The 17,775-nt window shown below is 50.1% G+C and overlaps 1 protein-coding gene across 2 annotated transcripts in view; it reads right to left on the bottom strand.

The window, feature by feature from the left end:
- Ctdspl (CTD small phosphatase like) overlaps positions 1-17,775 on the bottom strand; it is a 110,097-nt gene that overhangs the window by 45,063 nt on the left and 47,259 nt on the right. The gene's annotated exons all lie outside the window — the stretch shown is intronic.

The following is a 17,775-nucleotide window of genomic DNA, read 5'->3' as shown; positions in this document are numbered from 1 at the left end:
AACTCAAAGCTCTGCTAGCTGACAACTTCCATGTCGCTCCCAAGACACTAGAAACGTGAGCAGCCATGATTTCTATTTTTGTGCGCACCCCCCCCCCCCGGCCGCTCCCCCACCCCACCCCCACGCCCCGCCGTCAGCTGCCAGCTCCCAGCCTGCACCAGGGTTCCTGCATCCCTGAGACTTCTGCATGAGTCTGATGATACTTTTCTGAATTCCGGGTATGGTTGGGCCCCTTCCTTGGGGCGGCTTTCCACGGCCCTGAGCTGTTGTAATGTTGTGTAAAATAAGGCAACAGAGGTTTGGAAGGATGCTGGAGACATCACCCAATTGCTGCCTGGCCTGCCAGCTGAGTGTGGTACCAGAAGGAGAGCCTCACCATGCTCACTTCAAGCCCGAGCGGGCAGGTCTCTGCTGCTGCACACACCTCTCCTTTGGAACCTGGAATGCTCTTTTCCATCAACATCATGTGATAAAGAGTGACAGCTGCTCACGTTGGACCCTAAGGCCGAGTAGCATCTAACTCATCAAAGCCATGTGCAAGGAGGAGGAGCAGCCATCTATTTAAAGGTTCGTCTGGCAAGGCTATGAGGAGGCCAGCTAGTTCCTTTAATGAAATCACATCATCTTCCTACCCAAGAGGGGAGGAAGGAGCAGCCAGAGCTCTCAGCCAATTACCTTCCCTTAGGGAATCTCAGCCGCCGCCGCTGCTGCTGCTGCTGCTGCTGCTGCTGCTTCAGCTTCCGGAGCCCCAGGGAACTGCTTCCCTGACCAGCAGAGTTCCGCTTGGAGGCCCAGCCCACCTTTACATCCTATTCCACGGGGCTTCGTCTGGAGTACGGCACTTGGGAATCAAAACTAGAGAGCAGCTTCCAGGGCTGTTAGATACGCTGGCCTCCGCTAGTGCCTCTCTCAAGCTGAGGTCCTCATCCCCAGGTCCTGGCATGGAATCTTCAGTTACACGGGACCCTTCAGAAGCTAGGACTAACACAACAGGGCCAGAGAGGATCTTGTTGCGGGGTGTGGGAAGGTGTAAGGACCACTCTCCAATAGGTCAGCTGCTCCCTTACCAGAGGGGTGAGAACATCAAGACCTCAAATAAAGAAACGTCCTCATCCTCAGGAGGGTACCACAACAGGTGGAGGACAGTTGCCTTGTAATTTCTTCTGGCTCTCTTCTCCACCATGTCCCAAAGGCACTGGCTTGGTGAGGCTTACAGGGCCTCATAGCAGGCGCACAGGCCTCAGGGTAGGCTAGACTCTGGCCCTTAAGACAGAGCGAGTGCAGCGCAAGGCAGGTTTGAAGGTGGTTCAAGGGAGGGAGCAGGACCAGAAAGGGGTGGAGCTACTAGATCCTTGTAATATCCCAGAGTGCTCACCAGACCAGAGCATCTGCCCCACTCTGTAATTCTGTGTGGAATGCACCACACCAACTCTCCCACAGCTGTGAAGAGCTCGCAGTTAAGGGATGACAGTGAAGGAGTGAAGGGGTGACAGAGAGGGGGAAATCATGACGGGGTGATGGTGAGGGGGTGAAGGGGTGACTGGAGGATGGTATGGAGATGCTGTGGAGCACCATCTAGAACCAGGTGCTTTTCTTCCTTAATAAAAGGTCTTCTTCCTCTTCCTCCTGCTCCTCTGCTTTTTGAGGCAGGGTTTCACAGTGTAGCAACAGGCTAGCCTGGCCTCACAAACTTGAACCATTATATCTGGATTTTCCCTTCTTTCTCCCTCCTCCTTATCTCTTCCTTTGCCTCTTCTTCCTCTGTCTTCTCTCTGTCTCTTTTTTTCCTGCTCTTACTTGCTCATTCTTCTTTCTTTTGCTCCCTCCCTCCCTCCCAAGACAGGCTGGCCTCAAACTCTCCTGTTTCAGTTTACTCTGTGCCTCTGTGTGTACCACCATGCCCGGCTCCAAGTCCTACCCTTGAAGAGGATGCGTCCAGACTGAAAAGTCCTCAGTGCCTGGCTGCCCACCTTCCACAGGCCCGGCGGGAGAGGGCCAGAGGCTCTCTCATGCTTTCTACGTGGCACCAGGGACAGGAGCCAGTCCGGCAGGTGCTGTGCAGCCTGGGTCAGAAAGGAAGCTGCAGCAGGAAGCGACTGACAGAAGAAATCAATATGCCAATTAGCTGAGGGTGGGGGCCAGGGAGGGTCTGCTTCCATCGTGACTGGCCACAGCAGTCATGTACAGCCCTTTCCAGAGAGATAAGAACGAGAACACAACTCACACAGGTTCTTATAGGAGGAAGTAAAGGTCAAAGGAGAGAGAAAGTAGAATGAAGGGGGAAGACCAGAAGCCAAAGCCTGCTGCAGGCCTCGGAAACCAAGACAGGTGGCACAGGCGCTGCCCTGGAGGTTTGCAGAGAGAATCAAGCAGCCCATAAGTAGCCCCATGTCCTTAACCAGTGATATTATTTGAATTTTGACCTCCAAAACCGGAGCAGAATGCATCTGTGTTGCCTTGAGCACTGAGTGTGTGTGGGGTTTTTTTGTTTTTGTTTTGCAGTAGCCAGGGGAAATATAAGCTCCCATCAAGACAGGAGGAGTTTGTGTATCTGTAACTTCCACCCTCAAATTAGCGTGAGCACGCTCTCTCTCTGGGACCTGACTGCTCTCCCACTGTGCCGTGGGCACTTGGCTCGCAGAAGCCAGGCCTCCGTCTTTGTCTTCCACTGGGCCCTGCAAAACATCACTCTTAAGCCAAGAGAGCTCCAGAAACACACTGCACCATCCTGCAACCAGGAATCCTCTTCCTGTCCCATCCCTGCAAAGTCCCCCTCAGCTGCAGGCTCCCCCTGGGTAACCTACCCCTCAGCTTTCCAAAGCTCAGCCTCCCAACCAACCCCTCTGCGCCTGGGTCAGAAAACATGCTGTCCTGAAATACCCCCTCCTGGAAGTGGCCCTCAGCACTTGCCTCGCCGACTTCCTGATCTACTCTCTAACTTCACACGTCACCTTTAAAATAAAGATGGAGGTGAGAATATATTCAGAGACTCTGTCCTGTCATGTGCTATCAACCTGAGGCAAAACCTCAATGCTGTTTTCCCAGAGAGGGAAAGCATTTGTTTCTCTGTTGGAGGAAGTACTCTGTAGACACTTGAAGACTGGGTACCCAAAGTCCCTAAATACTTCCAGTATGATGTGTCTGCTATGGAGAAGACCAGATTTCAGATGTTTAAAATACCACCGGGTAATCTTTTAAAAAGAGTAACCTACAAGGACACTTGAAGTCAAACACTAACTGCTGAGAAGGCTGCTGTACGTGTTGTTGGGGGAGGGCAGTGGGGACCGACCCAGTTAAGCCGTGAGGGCTTTTCAGAGCTGTGTGAGTCTATTGCTACAGTACAAATCATTATTTTAATGATGAATAACACACCACCACCACCACCACCACCCCAAGTTCTATTACAGTTTGTTTGTTTGTTTTTTCCAAGACAGGGTTGGCTGTCCTGGACTTTGTAGACCAGGCCGGTCTCAAATGCACAGTGCACAGCCATCCTCCTGCCTCTGCCTCCCCAGTGCTGGGATTAAAGGCGTGCACCACCATGCCTGGCTGGGTGGGTCCCTTACAGGAAAACAGGGTGGCCTATGTGGCATCAGACTTGGTTAGCGCCAGACAGAAGACGATGAATTAAACCCAGGGGCAAGCATGAATGCCGAGGCGGCCTGCTAGCGAGCTCCCCCCGGAGCACCATACTGTGTGTTTCTGTCTTCCCTGGTTCCGCACTCCTCCCTTCAGCAGCTCCCCTGCATCAGCACCTCCCGAGCCCTTCTATTCTCTACTCCTTCTTAGAGTGTTTGAGTCAGTGCTACAAAACCTGGAGCCCTTTCCCTAAAACCCTCAGCCAATAAACATTGTTGTCAGTTCCTGATCGCCCTGTGCTCCCCTAGCTCTTTTCTGGGTATCTACTGTCAAGCATTTCCCTCAGTCATGCATTATTCAACACCACACCCCCCCATCCCACCCCACCCCTGGCCACTTCAATTAAGGCTGAATGGGTTAGAGAAAGGAGGCTTTGTAGCTTACAGTTGCCTCTGACTGAGGGTGAGAGCTGCCTTTAGACCCCTCTGAAGGCTCTAAACAAGAATCTGATGACTCAGCACACTGGGTACTAAATGGATTTATTAGGAAAGCTGCTTAAGGTGGGGCTACGTTTCAATTTAGATGGCATCAACTTCCTAAGGCCTAAATTTATTCATCTACGTTGGGATATAATTTAGGACAACTGATCAGTAGTTAATTCTCTAAATAATTACAGTGAAAGTGTCTGGCACTTTAGGGAAAATGATGTACCATAATTATTAAACAGTACATACCAGTGCTTTCTTACTTTTACAGACCCAGGGGAAAATTCACTCTGAATTAATGACATTACTTGTATCTTGCTAAGCTCTACTTTTAAAGGTTAAAGAAACTTGGAGCTGGGCTGGAGAGGTGCCTTATGGTGCACAGGAGTGTGGACTGGGGTGTTGGTCCCCAGCACCCACATGAGTGTTGGGCTGGCATGGCAGCTTGTGATTCCATCCTTTGGGAAGAAGAGAGTTGGGATCCTGGAGCAAGCTGGCTGGCTAGTCTTGCTGTGGCAGGAGCTCCTGGCTCAAGTGAGAGACCCTGCCTCAGCATGCAAGGTGGTGAGCCACTGAGGTCAGTCTATGGTCTCTACACATACGCATGCACATCTGCACACAGGACACACAGGCATGCACACACACACAGTGCAGCTACACACGTGTGCCCCCCCCCCACGGTTTGAGTATGAAGACACCTCGGTGTCACCCAAATTGAGGCAGGGCACACAGTCCTGAGGCTTCCTCTCAGGGACCAGGTCTCTAACACGGATTCTCTCTGGCCCAGCCTGCCCCTCCCACCTTCCCATGACGAGATCTGTGCCTAATGAGGCGGTTTGCCAGATGTGCTCAGTACCCTGGCAGGTCTGTGTTCATTTTCTTTTTTTTTTTTTTTTTTTGGTTTTTCGAGACAGGGTCTCTCTGTGTAGCCTTGGCCGTCCTGTACTCACTTTGTAGACCAGGCTGGCCTCGAACTCACAGCGATTCGCCTGCCTCTGCCTCCCGAGTGCTGGGATTAAAGGCGTGCGCCACCACGCCCGTGTTCATTTTCTAGGGTGGACATGTCGAAGCACCACTCTCCAGTGACTAGAATTTACTACCTCAGTTTGGAGGGCCTGGCGTCTGCTGCCCGGCTGCTGGCGTTTGACCTGTGGTTCTCAGTGTCCTCTGGCTGACCGGTATAACTGTCCAATCTCAGCTTCCATCTTCTCCCTGTGGCTCTGTCTCTGCTTCCTTCATCTTCTCTTCCTCTAAGGACAAGCGTCACAGTAGATAAAGGGTCTGACACTCCCATTTGACCTTTCCTTCACCACTTAAATTCACAGTGACCCTATTTTCAAATGAGGTCACCTTGAGACATGCTGGCAGCTAGGATATTAGCACAGTTTTCCGAATGGCCTTAGTTCAGCCCACAAACACCGTGAGTAACTGGGTCACTTGAAACCCTAGGAGAAAAATATCAGCTTAGGTAACTGGGACTAACTCGCCTGTGAAAACGAGAGAAACTGGGAAAGTATTTTAAAAACTTTCCTTGGGGACTGGCGAGACGGCTAAGTGGGTGAAGGTGCCTGCCAGCAGGCCCAATGGCCTGAGTTCAATCCCCAGTACATACACGGTAGAAGGAGAGAACTGACTGTCGTGTGCTGTCCCGTGCCCTCAAGAATGCTATGACACATGTACACCCTTCCCCTCCCCTAAACAACAAATGTAAAAACCCTTCCTCTAAGATATGGCAAGTTAGCAGTTTAATAAAGAATCATAAAACGACAACTCAAGAGAAACCCAGAGGTGTGTGTGGTGCTGGGTGGAACCGTTTCCCTAGGAATGCCTGCCGCTCTGGAAGAGGAGGCCAAGAGTGGCACCTTGACTTCCTGTGGAACTAGGCAGACTACAATCAGTCATCTTTTCTCCATCATTGTAGCCCCTGAACCCCTGAATCCAGACTGCAATGACATCCTGCCAGGGTCCAGTGCTGAGCAAGAATAAAGATTCCCTAAGGAAAGGCAGCCTCGACCAAGGGTTATTTCTATAAATTATCACCTATGTTGTCTGACATTTAATCAAAACTAACCAAGTCTACAAGACAACATAAACACACCCCGTGTATAGCCACGGGCAATAGACGTAGCATTTAAGGAAGACAGATGTGAGTATTGACAGTCGGGGAAAAAAATTTTTTTTTTTCGAGACACGGTTTCTTTGTGTAGCCCCAGCTGTCCTGGAATTCACTCTGTAGACCAGGCTAGCCTCAAACTCACAGAGCTCTGCCTGCCTCTGCCTCCCATAGTGCTGGGGTTAAAGGTGTGCACCATCACTGTCCGGCAGTCGGTATTTTTAAGAATTCATCTTGAGGCTGGGGAATTGGCTCCATGGGTAAAATGCTGGCTATGTAAGACAGAGGTTCTGGGAGAGGAGCCAGGGTGGTGGCATATGCCCATGACACTGCTGCTGGGGGACGGGAGGAGGCAGGAGGGTCCTGGGGGTTCACTGGGCACCCAGGCTGCCTGGAATGGTAAGCTACAGGCTTACTGAGGGGCCCTGTCTCCAATACCAAGCGACCAAACATGGAGAAACAGAGGAGGAAGGCAGTACCAGTCAATCCCCGGCTTCTCCATTCCAGGTGAACCAGCACATATGCATATGAATTCACACACGTAAATGAAAAATTTAAAAGAAATTACACTTAGAAGAGTTCAAAGAGGTAAAAGACAGTTTCCAGGGAAACCAGAGACAGAACAAAGCTAGAAGAACAGGTAGGAACTGTAGAAGGTTAAAAAAGAAAAGAAAAAACAAACAAACAAACAAACAAACAAAAACCCTAAAACCAAGGATTCAGCACTTGGAATTCAGTGAAAAGGCCATATTGGGGAACTCAATGAGAGGTCAGAATCTGTTTCAAACTCAGCACCGGGAGGAGGGGATATGGGAGACCCATCTGCAGGGGAACGGCCGGGAATCATACAGATCCATGATCGATCTGAGTAGCCTAGACGACATGGGACCCTGTCAGAAACAGACAGACAGACAGAGGGTATGTGGTAAAAAGACTAACAGGCCTGTGACTCAAGTCCAAGGACAGAGAGGGAAAGGGAACCGGTCAGAAGAAATGGAAGGCAGCGAGGCCATTGTGATGGCTCAGGAGGCCAAAGTGCCCACTGCCTGCCAAGCCAGGCAAGGTGAGCTTCACCCTCAGGACCCTTACAGCGGTAGGGAAGACCTGACCACAGTTTGTCTTCGCACGCACACACGCACACTGCAATAACTAAAAAAAAAAAAAAAAAAGCAGCAACTAAGAACTTTTCAAAAGTGAAGAATGTCACTAACCACGCTTTAGACCCTACATGCACAAACCCTGTGAAAGAAATGAAAATAAGGGAGTGCCCAGGCAAATAGGAAAATACTCAAAAACAAAGAGAAAAGCCTTAAAAGCAGCCAAACGGAGTGGCTTGGGTTATTTCCAGTGGACTATCAGTAAGACCGACTATTTTTTTCTGTTTTCTCTTATTTGAAGCAAGGCATCACTACACAGCCCTGGTTCCCTTAGAATTCCCCATGAAGACCAGGCTGGTCTATGAACTCATAGAGACCCTCCTGTCTCTGTCTCTCAAGTGCTGGGATTAAAGGTGTGAGCTGCCATGCCTGGCCCAACAATTGATTTCTTAGTGAAAAGACAAAATGCTAGTAGACGGGACCCAAATGTTTAAAGGACCAAACAGCAACGATGTTACATAAACTTTTCCCAAGGAAACAGCAACCATCTTGTACACGCCCTTCCAGAAATCAGGAACAAATTCATTTTCTGAGTCCAACTAAGCTAGGAACCCAAACCCATGAATTTATGGTGTCACACTCAAATAAAGGAGGAAAAATCAAATGACCAAATCCACAGATTCAGAGGGGGGTGGACGCGGTAAATGCCGACAGCCATCTATGACAGACTCCTTGCAAAGGAGGGCGGAGGTAGGATCTTCCCGGATCTGCTAAGTGACATTTATAAATAGCTGTGGTGCTTGTCATACTCCTGCTGAAATTCTGACGGCTTCCTGCTGAGATCAAGGACTAGACAGGAGAGCTGCCGCTGCCTGGACAGAGCATCACGTCGGTGGGAGCGCTGAAGGACGTGTGTGTGTGTGTGTGTGTGTGTGTGCGCGCGCGCGCGCGCGCGCGCGTGCAGGGCTTGCTCAGATGCTCTCATGTTGCATATCGATGACCTATGAGAAACTTGACATTCATTTAGTGCGTTGCAGAATGTTGTTTTGTTTTGTTTTGTTTAATAAGCATGTAGGGCTGAGGAGATGGCTCAGTGGTCAGAACACTTGCTGTGCAAGCATGAGGACCTGAGTTCAAATCCCCAGCTTGCATGTAAAAAAAGATGGGTATGGCCACATATTTATAACACCAGCACTGGGGTGGGGAAGGCGGGTAAAAGGCATCAGGATCACAGGGGCTTGATGGCTGCTAGCCAGGGTACTCATGTCCTCCTCATGTGACACACATGGGCACACACACCTAAACACACATGTGCATATACCACAAGCATATGCGTGCCACATGCACACTTCGTCCCCATACACAAGGCAATGGAAAACATTTAGAAAAGGGAAGAAATTCAAAGTTGTGACGTATGCTAACATCAAAAATATAAAATATACAAAAGCAAATCAAAGCTATGTTGGAGTTCTCCATAGAAAAATCTCCAAATGTTATTTACAGAAATTGTAAGTCTATAAAAACATAAAGGAACCGGGCGTGGTGGTGCACGTCTTTAATCCCTGCACTTGGGAGGCAGAGACAGGTGGATCACTGTGAGTTGGAGGCCAGCCTGGTCTACAAAGTGAGTCCAGGACAGCCAAGGCTACACAGAGCAACTCTCTCTCGAAAAACCAAAAAATAAAAAATAAAATAAAATAAAAACATGAAGGATGACATATACATTGTCCTGCCTGCATGTGTGCCTGCACACCAGAAGAGGGCACCAGATCCCATCACAGATGGTCGTGAGCCATCATATGGTGGCTGGGAACTGAATTCAGGACCCCTGGAAGAGCAGCCAGCGCGCTTAACCTCCGAGCCATCTCTCCAGCCCCTTACATAACTACTTAATAAGAAGACCCGAGCAAGGACAACATGGTAGAGCCACATGCTGGGCTATGATGCCACTGAAGACAGGATGGAAGCAACGAACTAGATCTGTCAGTCACAGTGACTAATGGGTGACTGACGGTAGGTGAGCATCTGTGGCATGGTGATGATGCTAATTCCTCTCAGACGAGGCCCCCTGACTTCCTGGCAGGTTCCCTTCCAAATGTAACCAGCACATTTGTGCTCTGCACTATCACTAGGGTGTGACGCATGCATGCCCCCAAATCTCTGCCTCTGCTTGCCTGCCTGTCTCTCCGTCTCTTCTCTCTCTCTCAGACACGCGCGACGCGCGCGCAAACACACACACACACACACACACACACACACACACACACACACACTGTCCAACATCCTTTCCACTAATGCACTGCAACCCTTCATCTTTGGCTGGGGTAGTCTACAACCTGGCTCCTCCTCAGTTGGTTTCCTGGGCCTGTTTCTTGCATAAAGACTCCTCAGTTCACAGCTGCCTATAAAGAAATGTTCTCAGAGCTGACCAAAGCCGAGGTTCTGTTCCAAGCCCTATCTGCAATTTAGGCCTCACAGTGCCTCATGGAAGGTAGGGAGACAAGCTGATGGCTGCAGGGAGGGACCTGGACTCCCTCTGGGTATACCTGTCACTCAGACATTCAAGGCTTGATCCCTCCAGACCCTCCAAAGACACCAATCAAGGTACTTTTGAAGACATAGATGAATATAATAAAGAGCTTTGCTTTAGGACAGAGCTTTGTTCTTTGTTTGACAGTGGCGCAGGTGAATGTGCATGCATGTGTGCACGTGTGTGTGTGTGCGCGCGCACGAGTGCGGGTTCCATGCCTTCTGTTGCATGTGACCCAGTGAGTTTAACCAGACTTTCACCCTCAGCACACCAGCATCTGCTTAGCCCCCTCTCTGTGGAGAAGCCTGTGGAGCTGCTGCCTGGGGATTTGAACTGTCTTCTGATGCTTGCAACGCTCCCTCCTTCTCTCTCTCCCTCCCTCCCTCCCTCCCTCCCTCCCTCTGTCTCCCTCCTTCCCTCTCTCTCTCTCCCTCCCTCCTTCTCTCTCTCCTTCCCTCCCTCCCTCCCTCCCTCCCTCTGTCTCCCTCCTTCCCTCTCTCTCTCTCCCTCCCTCCTTCTCTCCCTCCCTCCCTCCCTCCTCCCTCCCTCTCTCTCTCCCTCTCTCTCTCTCTCTCTCTCTCTCTCTCTCTCTTCTCCCAGTGAGACTTGCCTTGGAAACCCTACACCACGTTAGACAAAGCCAACCAGAATAAACGTTTTTCTTCAGCAAACCTGTTACTTCTTGCAGTGTTCTCCTGGCAGTGGCTAGTGGCTACAGTGGAGACTCAGACCTCAGTCAAAGTGTTCATTTAAATAGCTGCGTGCTCAGCTGTGGATGAGGTGACCACAGTCACCTCCTTCCACCCAAAGCTGGGGACATGGTGGAAAAGTGGGAGGAAAGGATGTAAGAGCTGGTGGCCGGGAAAGAACGCTGTGAAATGCTGACTTCCTGACGTGGTGTAGCCGCTGCACACATCAACTCACAGCACATGTGACAAGGCAGCACAAGGTCAACACAAGGAGGAGCCCGGGGAGGCCTCGCCCTTGGTCGAAGACCTATGTACAGTTGTAGGCAACTGAGGGAGGGAAACTCACTTTCCTCTGGGGATGTGGCCTCTGGTAAGCTGTCTATACTCCAGCACATGGTCCCATACCCATGTACATATGGGACATACTAACTACATGTACATACGGGACATAGAACTTACATATACATATGGGGCATATTAATAACATGTACACGTGGGGAGTACTAATTACATGTACATATGGGACATACTAATACATGTATGGACGGGAGGTACTAATAACACGTATGTATGGGACATACTAAATGAAGTCTGGCTTTACTAATAACAACAACAAAAAAAGAGGAGGCAGACATGGTGGAGCACATGTTTAATCCCAGCATTCAGCAGGCACAGGTGGGCGGATCGCTGTGAGGCCAGCTACATAGTGAGACTAGGAGGCATAAAGCTGGGAGGAGATGGGATGGGGGCACTAGAGGGAGTTAGTGGTGGTGGACGGATATGATCAAGAATACATGGTTTAAACGTGTGCCATTTTCAAAGAAGAAACTAAAATATCATCAAACAAAAGGGCTCCTCTGCAGCCCTGACTTGGCCCTGCAGTTTCAAATACGCCGTGAACGGCAGCTATGTTATTACCCCCATCCGTTTGTAAACCCAGGAACGCTGCGCTCCCCCCTGCTCTTAGTGACCCGAGCGAAGCAGGTGCAGGAGTGAAGGCGACTGAGGACAGCAGCAGGCAGTGTACCCGGTGTACAAGCATCCATCGCTCATGGCCACTCGTCCGCGCAAATGTGCTTTGAAGACTGGCACGGGTGTTCTGTGATTTAAATGGCCGTAATGCGTCCAATCCACTCTGTTCTCCAGAGAACAATCCTTGAGTAGCACGGGCCAATGTTGTATCTATCAAACTCACGCCCAGCTGCAAATCTATCCCGTCATTCTGTTTTCCCGGAGTCCCCAACCTTGGAACCAGCTAGTGACTGTCTACCCACCAGACAGCAGGGAACAAGTTCACAAATGGTGAGCTGACACCCCACACCCCAGCTCTGTGGAAGGGAGCAGGGCAGCCTGTCTGTGTCTTCCCTGAAACCAAGGTGGCATCAAGCCAAACACCCCACCCCCAACCCTGAATTTTATAAGCCAAAGCAGATAGGAAGAGCGTATTTTTATTTTATAACAAACATTTAGAGACACACTGGATAGACTCCTTGTGGAAAAATTTTTTAAAATGTACTAATCCATTTCTAGTGAGCTGAGAAACTGCCTCAGGTTGTGTTTAAAAGGAACTGCCAGGTCTCTGACGAAAAGTTAAGCCTGTGAACCATGGGGTTTGGTGTTTAGCAAGTAAAATTTGTAGGCTGCGTGTTAAGCACTGCGTGGCTAGGGTGGGACCGAAAGCTATTAAGACCTGAATTACAGGTCACAATACCCCAGTGACGCAGTTACTGTTAACTTTCCTATTCTGTAGATGCTAAAAACCTGAACTAAAGAGAGACCAAGTCATCTGCCGAGAGTCCCTTCTGTGGCTGCTGAGTGGACTCAGGAGTCTGGCTTGTCCAAAAATGTGAAGAGAGCAGGAATGTGTGATGCACACACTCTGGGGAAACGAAAACTTAATGTTTAATCAGCCTTATATTTTAAATGCACCAGGGTCAGAGCACACACAGGCACATCGGATCCTGAGTTACAAGCAGTGCTGTCCCTGTGTTCCCTCCCCTTGGTAAACCTGGCGTCAGGGCCCTGTTCAAGGTCACAGAGCTCTGAGACTCTGTGACCCATGGAGTCCCTGGAGGAGAGGGCCAGACTTTCTCACTGCAGGGCTGTGGGACACAGGCTACCCACCCAGCACTGCCTCTTCCCTCCTGCTGCTGATTAAGACAACAGCACGACACCAGGAAAAACAGGAAGCTGGTTTCCAGATATGCCAGAACAAGAGCTCCAGTGTTCCCAGCTCCTGGCAGGACACAGCCGCAGCCTGCACACAGGGGTCCCTGCCTGGAAGCAAACAGGCAGCCTCAGGGCTGGGTCTGGCAGGCTACAGGCAGTCTTAGGGCAGGATGGTAGCCACTCAGTTCCCCTGCTTAGCCCCAGGCCACAGAAAGCAAGAAACAGCGAGGTCACTGTCCATTTGTGGTCTTAAGTCTCGCACCCGGAAGGTGGGTGTCACAGTCCCCACAGCTTGAATGTAGAAAACACAGTGCTCAAGAGATGTGTTTGCCTTCATCACAGTGGCAGGACCCTGAACCTGGCTTGCCTATTCTCAAAGTCCTGGGTTTGATATGGTTTTCATTATGGAATGCTGTGAAATTTCTTGAATTTGGCCAAAAAAGGGAATCTTGATTTTTATTTGGCTAACAAAATAAACAGACCAATGAGTTGGCATCCGTTTCTTTATAAAGAAAAATCCATTTAGCTGGATATGGTGGCTTGGAATTCCAGCATCGAGGGGTTGAGGATGGAAGAAAACATAAATCGGGGGCTAGCTCAAGCTACAAAATAAGCTTCAGGTTAGCCTGGGCTATAGAGTGCCTATGTTTTTTTTTTTAACAAACTAGGTAGCTAGCTAGTCTAAGTAGCAGCTCACCAATGACAAAAGGCAGCAACAAAATATAAAACTCCAGGGAAAAGGCTACTATTCTGGTTTGTTGTTGTTGTTTGTTTTATTTATTTATTTATTTTTATTATTTTTCCAGACAGGGTTTTTCTGTGTAACAGCCCTGGCTGCCTTAGAACTCACTCTATAGACCAGGCTGGCCTTGAACTCAGAGAGATCTCCCTGCATCTTGAGTGCTGAGATTACAGGTGCACGTCAACATGTCTGGCTGCTACTATTCTTTTGAAAAACAATTTGGGAGTCTTCCAAGAGTTGCAGATCTGTCTCTCTGTCTCTCTGGGTTTTGGAGACAGGGATTCTCTGTGTAGCCCTGGCTGTCTTGCTACTTGCTCTGTAGACCACGCTGGTCTCAAACTTACAGTAATCCACCTGCCTCTGGTCTCAAACTCACAGTGATCCACCTGCCTCTGCCTCCCTGAGTGCTGGGATTAAAGGCATGCACCACTATGCCCAACTTTTCTTTTTTCTTTCTTTCTTAAAAAACAAGCAAGCAAACAAACAAACAAACAGCAAACAGTGTCTCCCTTTGTGGCCCTAGCTGGCCTTGAACTCACTATGTTGACCAAGCTGGTCTCAAGTTGAGACCCACCTGCCCCTGCTTCTGAGTGTTGAGATCAAAGGTGTCAGCCCAGTGATGCTAATGTACGTGCTTTTACTCCATGGTCCCAGGTCCTAAGAGTACTGAGAGTTTATGCTAAAACACGAAGAAGCCATATGCAGCATGGGTCCCTTCTATGAGCTATTACAAGTGAGACAAGTGGGAACCACCTAAATGTGACAGGAAGGGGACACTGAGTAGTGAGTTCAGTATATTTATTCATTAAAATATTACCCTGTCAGCCACGTGGTGGAGGCGGCGCACACCTTTAACCCCAACACTTGGGAGGCAGAGGCAGGTGGATCTCTGTGAGTTTGAGGTGAGCCTGGTCTACAGAGTGAGTGCCAGGACGAAACAAAACAGAACAAAAACTTACCTGGCGTCTAAAACTGACTCCTACTTTTCTAGAGTTTTTTTTTTTTTGCCTCTTCATGTGTATGGGTTTATGTGTAGCAGGCACATGCAATGCTTGAAGAGGCCAAAGGGGGTTGGAGTTAAAGACAGTTGTGAGCTGCCACGTGGTTGCTGGGAACTGAACCAGGGTCCTCTGGAAGAGCAGCCAGTGAGTGCCCTTAACTACTGAACTATCTTTCCAGCCCTTGCTGATGCTATTTTTATAGCAAAATGAAAACACAGTTCCCTGAAACATTGGGAAAGAGTAACTGGGGTTCTGGGACCATGGCAGAGTGGGCGAAGTGCCAAGCACGAGGCCCTGACTCCCCTAGTCCCATATGAGACTGAGTGGGAGGAGGGGGTGGGGCGTGGAGACACGTGGACTCCCTGAAGCAGGCCAACCAGCCAGTGTAGCCATACGGCGAGCGCTGGGCTCAGTGAACGAGCCCACTTCCGAAGATAAGGTGGGGACCAACAGGGGAAGTCACTCAAGCGCTGACTCCCTCGCCTCCACACGCACGTGCACACGCCTGCGTGTATGTCCACCTATGCACACACACACATGCACACCACACAAACACACACACCAAGAAACAAAGATAAGGCACACAGAGATGTGGCTTAGGTAAGATGTGGTTATACAGACACAGAGTGCCATTTACTCAGTTGGTGGGGGCGCGGGTGGAGAGTGCGTTGTTTTGAGCAGCCTGTTTACGGTTTTGCACGCGTCGATCGGGCAGTTTTTAACAGGGAGCCACGGTCTGGAGTGCTCCCGCATGCCGTGATGGACGCTCACCCTCTTGGCAGGTGCTCCCCGGTGGTGATGCTTTCAGGAGCAAGCCTGGAGGGTGGCTCACAGCATCTCTCCTTTCATGCGGTTTCTAGGCAGGGCTTGTGCTGTGTTCTGTGCTCTGATCCTACAAAGGGGACTTTTGTTCCATTAACCACTTGTGGTTTGCCACTACACAGTCAGGGGGGAAGACGTGCGGGCTTCCAGGCTTCTTGAGGAGCACGCTGAGGACCTTGTTTTCTACCTTACGAACAGAGGTTCCATTTAGCACGTGCTGCACGGCTGACACCATGCCAAGGCCCTCGGTGCACGCAAGCTTCCGTTTCAGCCCTACAGACTAACTTCCATCTCCCCTCAGCCCACAGGAAAACTTTATGATGTGATCAGAGTGGCACTAGTGTTTGTGTCCTTGCAATCGAAATGTGCACTGCACTTTTATGAGCACCCATGCTTAGCTTGTGGAAAAGCCGGTTTGTGTGCTTCGTCCCTCCTTCCCCCGCGATAAATTGCTCTTAAGATCTACTCATAACGCTAATGGGCATCAGTGCCAGCCTCTGCCCCTTGGCGGTGTGTGGCAGTGAGTCTTAACCGTCAACATGGCGCGGTCTCGATACACCTGGGGAGGGCATCTCAATGAGGAATTGTGTAAATCAGGTTGGTTTGTAGGCGGCATGTCTGTGAGGAGTTACAGTAATGGAGGTAGGAAGATCTGCCCACTGAGGGTAGCGTCATTCCCTGGGGCTTGGGTGGGTCCCAGACTGTATAAAGAGGGGAAAGTGAGCTGAGCAGCAAACACGCACACATTCCTCGATCTCTGTCCCCGGTTATGAATGTGATGTGACCAGCCCTCTCAAGCTCCTGTCCCTGTGGCTTCTCTGCTCTGAAGACTGTTCCGTGGAACCGTGAGCCGAACAATCCCTTCCTTCTTGTACTGCTTCTGTCAGGGGATTTTTATCACAGCATCAAGAAAGTGAAACTAGGACAGCGTGTGCCTCTCATGGCATTTAATGGTGTGTCTCTTCCAGGCCTGGCTGCCACCCTTTATTTTCTCCCTTAGGTTCTCCAGGCATGTCACATGCACACCGTACATGCACATGTGCATGTGGTCTGGCATACTATTAATGGGGTCAAGAGGGTAGGATAAATGGTCCTTAAATCTCTATTTTTTTTTAAGAGAAAACTATACTTGGCATAACTTTCAGAAATGTAGTTGTCTTTACTGAAAAACTGCTAACTTTAATAATTGAGAATGAATGAATTTTTATTCATTTATTTTATTTTATTTTGGTTTTTTTGAGACAGAAGTTTCTCTTTGTAGTCCTGGCTGTCCTGGACTTGCTTTGTAGATCCGCCTGCCTCTGCTTCCCAAGTGCTGGGATCAAAAGCTTGCGCTACCACGCCTGGCTCTAAAATTCTTAATTTTTACCCTACTCTCTTGGACCTACTTAGAAGCAGCTGTTCTTGGAAGGGTTGTGTGTGAGTGGTCCCGGGACTCTGAAGGGTGCAACACAAATCCCTGAGATCGTGTTTCACACGTGGATGAGCGAGCGGTGCACATCCCAGGAAAGAGCAAAGGAATTTCCAACAGGGACAGGGCAGAGGTGACGGCCCACGTGGCCACAGGCTCCACCAATGACCTGGTCACATTGAGGGCAGCTTATGATTATGACCCTCCTATGCTACCTACACCAAACGGCACATCCACATGGCAGGCACGTGCACCATCATAGACACCTCACAGCGGCTGTGCACGGTCAGGGTAAGAGCAGTCTAGGGTTGGAAATAAAAGGAAAGCTCAGTGGGTAAGTTTAAGGTCCATGGGTAAGGGGGAGGAGAGGGTGTCCAGTCACCTCAGTAAGGTGGTCTTCCTTGCTCTCTCCCCAGCTGTAGGCAGCATCCCTTCTACGCACTCTTTGGGAATCAAGTTCCGACAGCCTGTGTCTCTCAGAGTTCCAGTGACCCCACGCTGAGAACTTTTGCTCTAGAGGTCTGTTTTGACCAGGCTTTGTCTCCCAGGATTATGGCGAACCATCAGGTGGCGCTGATGAAAACACAGGAGCCCCAGAGGGCTGGCTGTTCCCTCCGTGCATTCACATCTCTTCAAATCAGATCTTGGGAATCTTATCCACCAGGGTTCTGGCAGGAAGCAGATGGCACTCTCAAAATGGGTAATGTGAGGAGTTCAATAAGGGGCCCATTTACAGCCAGGGCCGGGGTGCATAGCTCTGGGGCCGGTCTCAGGGGCACACTTACTCCTTTAGGCGGGAGGGTCGATGAAAGAGAGGTCCCTGGAACTAGACACACTGCCAATAGCCCAGATCTTTGGTGACATCACAGGGTGGAGCAGGAGAGTCAATACTTCCTTCTATCTCTCCCTGGTGCCCATTGAGCAGAGAACACAAGAGGAAGTCAGGAAGCTAGGGAGCCCATTCATACAGTCCAGGCTGGGGAGCAGCCAGGGCACAGACAGGGCGGGGAAGAATTGGGGAAAGGGACAGAAGCCATCCGGCCCAACTCACTCACTCTGACCCTCTGACCTTCAGGCCCCATGCCTGCAAAAGGGGACATGGTGGAAGGCGACAGGTGGCGATGGAGCTGGGCTGTG

Source organism: Acomys russatus, chromosome 32 (genome assembly GCF_903995435.1).
Source record: "Acomys russatus chromosome 32, mAcoRus1.1, whole genome shotgun sequence".
NCBI lineage: Eukaryota > Metazoa > Chordata > Mammalia > Rodentia > Muridae > Acomys > Acomys russatus.
Note: the sequence above shows the minus strand (reverse complement) of the source record. Positions and strands in the feature narration are given on the sequence as shown.